Source organism: Garra rufa, chromosome 13, assembly GCF_049309525.1.
Source record: "Garra rufa chromosome 13, GarRuf1.0, whole genome shotgun sequence".
Taxonomy (NCBI): domain Eukaryota; kingdom Metazoa; phylum Chordata; class Actinopteri; order Cypriniformes; family Cyprinidae; genus Garra; species Garra rufa.
The window spans coordinates 13560287-13564010 of record NC_133373.1 but is presented as its reverse complement, the minus strand read 5'-3'; positions in this window follow the sequence as shown (position 1 = coordinate 13564010).

Genomic DNA, 3724 nt, shown 5'->3' with positions numbered 1-3724 from the left:
GTTGCCACACATAGTATTCAGGCATTTATGTATTTATTTATTTATTCATTCATTCATTCATTCATTCATTCATTCATTCATTCATTCATTTACTTATTTCATTGTAGTTAGATCAGTTTTCACACAAAATAGTTTATTTATTTATTTCAGTGTAATTATAACAGTTGCCACACATAGTATTTATTTATTTATTTATTTATTTATTTATTTATTTATTTATTTCAGTATAATTAGAACATTTGCCACACATTTATTTATGTAATTATTGATTTATTAATTTAATTGTAGTTGGATCAGTTTGCACGCAAAATTATTTATTTATTTGTTTATTTAGTTATTTATTTTAGTATAATTACAACAGTTTCCACAAGTATTCTTTGTTTATTTCAGTACAATTAGAAAATGGTGCGCACACATAGTCCATTATTTATTTATTTATTTATTTATTTATTTATAGTTTGCAAAAAGTACAATTTTGTTTATTTTTTTAGTTTATAAACATAGTCTATTATTTATTTTTATTTGTTTATTTATTTATTTTGTATTTATAGAATAGCTTCCACACGTAGTCCTTTGATCTTCATTCATTCATTCATTCATTGCAATTAGAAAACTTTGCACAGTCTATCATTTATTCATTCATTCATGCAGACATTTATTTATTTATTTATTTATTTATTTATTTATCTAAGACATTTATTATTTATTTATTTCAGTGTAATTAGAATCATTTGCACACAGTTAATTAATTAATTTATTGATTGATTTACAATTAGAATTTATTTATATATATTATTTATTTTGTGTCATTAAAATAGCTTGCACAAATAGTCCAACACTTGTTTGTTTTTGTTTTTCATTTTTTTATTCATTCATTCATTTTTTTTTTCTTTTTTTTAATGAACTAAACTTCTTAGTTCAAAAAAGGGAGGAATTTTATTTTTTATAGTCTCTGCTTGATCTCTTTTCAAGGGTTGAAAACCACTAAAATTAAAATAAAATTAAAATAAATGATTACTGCGCAAATCTTTTTAGATTATTCATGTGTTTGTTTGTTTGTTTGTTTGTTTGTTAATTCATTCTTTCATTTATTCATTCATTCAATTTATATCTTACTGAAATGAGAATATTTTGCACACCTTGAGCGTGGATGTGTTAGACAGCAGTGCGTAATATTAGGCCACCAAGTCTCGAGCAGTAATGTTTGAGTAAGCGCTCTCGGTGTGAGAACATGCCTTGAGACTGCCTACGCTGGCTTCAGGCCAGCTGAACCGATAGGTTAACAAGAAGAACTTGTTCTTATCAATGGGGCCCTTTATTCGTTCTGTACACAGACACACAAACTCTCACACTTACAGCCCTGCAGGCATAACAGCACCGCTGACACCAGCGCAGCTCTTCGCGCCTCTAATCACGCCGCTTTAAGTGACACGGGCAGAAAGTCATTGTTATTATTCCTCTGGCGTGGAACACGAGAACCGTCCGGTCGAGCCCAGCTCTGCCCCGATCGCTAGGGCGACAGGAGGAAGGCGGGAGGAAGCTGTCACTCTCCTCAGCTGGGTTTATCTTGGCTGCCGGCTAGCCGCGGCTTTGGGCTAGAGAAAACAATCCTGCGCTCTTCTTAACAGGCTAATCTCTTATGCTAAATCCTGCTCAATATAAAAGCGTTTTTGACAGCGTTTAATTACAAACAGGGCAGTTTCAGGTAACTCCTCTGCCTCACACACACTCGTCCGCTTCCCAGCAATTATGTCCTTTTGGTCCTGTCAGTGCAGCCGTTTTTTGTGCACAGCGTAGCTCAGCATTTCCACTCATGCAGCAGAAAGGCCAATTGCACCATTACTCACTGGCCAGTGCTCTGTGACCTTAGCAGAGGTGACCCGCCTTGACTGGGATGCAGACTGATGGGCCAAGCAGGACTTGGTTCAGCAGTCGGGTGATAATTGCTTTAATAGCACAATGCCAGTGAGAGCGCCACATTACAGCCCGATCCATTACTCATTATAAGGTGACCAGACTTCTGAATTGAAAACCAGTGATATATATATTTTGTTTGTTCGGTGGTCAATATTGCATTTTAAACTGACAAACTGATCTTCCACTGATTTATGAATTGAAAATAGGGGGGTAATTTAGGTTTGTATATTTTGGCAGTGGTAAATGTACAGTCGTGGCCAGAAGTTTTGAGAATTACATAAATATTGGAAATTGGAAAAGTTGCTGCTTAAGTTTTTATAATAGCAATTTGCATATACTCCAGAATGTTATGAAGAGTGATCAGATGAATTGCATAGTCCTTCTTTGCCATGAAAATTAACTTAATCCCGAAAAAAACTTTCCACTGCATTGTTAAGAAGGCTTCAGGGCGTCCAAGAAAGTCAAGCAAGCGCCAGGATCGTCTCCTAAAGAGGATTCAGCTGCGGGATCGGAGTGCCACCAGTGCAGAGCTTGTTCAGGAATGGCAGCAGGCAGGTGTGAGGGCATCTGCATGCACAGTGAGGCGAAGACTTTTGGAAGATGGCCTGGTGTCAAGAAGGGCAGCAAAGAAGCCACTTCTCCAAAAAAAAAACCATCAGGGACAGATTGATCTTCTGCAAAAAGTATGGAGAATGGACTGCACCGTGCCATAAGGCAAAAGTGATAACTAAGTGACTCGAGGACCAAAACGTTGATATTTTGGGTCCATGGCCTGAAAACTCCCCAGATCTTAATCCCATTGAGAACTTGTGGTCAATCCTCAAGAGGCGGGTGGACAAACAAAAACCCACTAATTCTGACAAACTCCAATAAGTGATTATGAAAGAATGGGTTGCTATCAGTCAGGATTTGGCCCAGAAGTTGATTGAGAGCATGCCCAGTTGAATTGCAGAGGTCCTGAAAAAAAAGGACCAACACTACAAATACTGACTATTTGCATAAATGTCATGTAATTGTCGATAAAAGCCTTTGAAACGTATGAAGTGCTTGTAATTATATTTCAGTACATCACAGAAACAACTGAAACAAAGATCTAAAAGCAGTTTAGCAGCAAACTTTGTGAAAACTAATATTTGTGTCATTCTCAAAACTTTTGGCCACGACTGTAGTACTGTGATGCACTGCGAGATGTCATACGCTGTTGTACTATTTCCATATGATGCTAATGTAGAAAAGCCATAAAAATTATTAGCCTACATATCAACCTTTTTTTTCTTTTTTTGTGACATTATACATTTTATGAAACATTTATGGTTAATTAATTTATTTTTGTATCCATTTTTTTTTTTTGAAAACTTTTCATTCATTCATTCATTCATTCATTCATTCATTCATTCCAAAGATTATGGAGGACAAGAAACGACGTAAGTATAAATAAATAAATAAATAAATAAATAAATACATACATACATACATACATACATACATGCATACATACATACATGAATAAATAATAAATACATAAATGCATACATAAATTAAGGAATACATAAATAAATAAATTAATAAATAAATAAATGCATAAATAAATAAATTAAGGAATAAATAAATAAATAAATACATAAATGAATAAATGTAGAAATACATAAATTAATAAATAAATACATAAATAAATAAATGTATAAATAAATAATTAAATGCGGAAATAAATAAATGCATAAATAAATTTATCAAAAGTGTAATTTTTAATTGTGCTATTTTTGTACCATTTGTGTTCTACTACATTTGTTTCTACATGTATTTATGT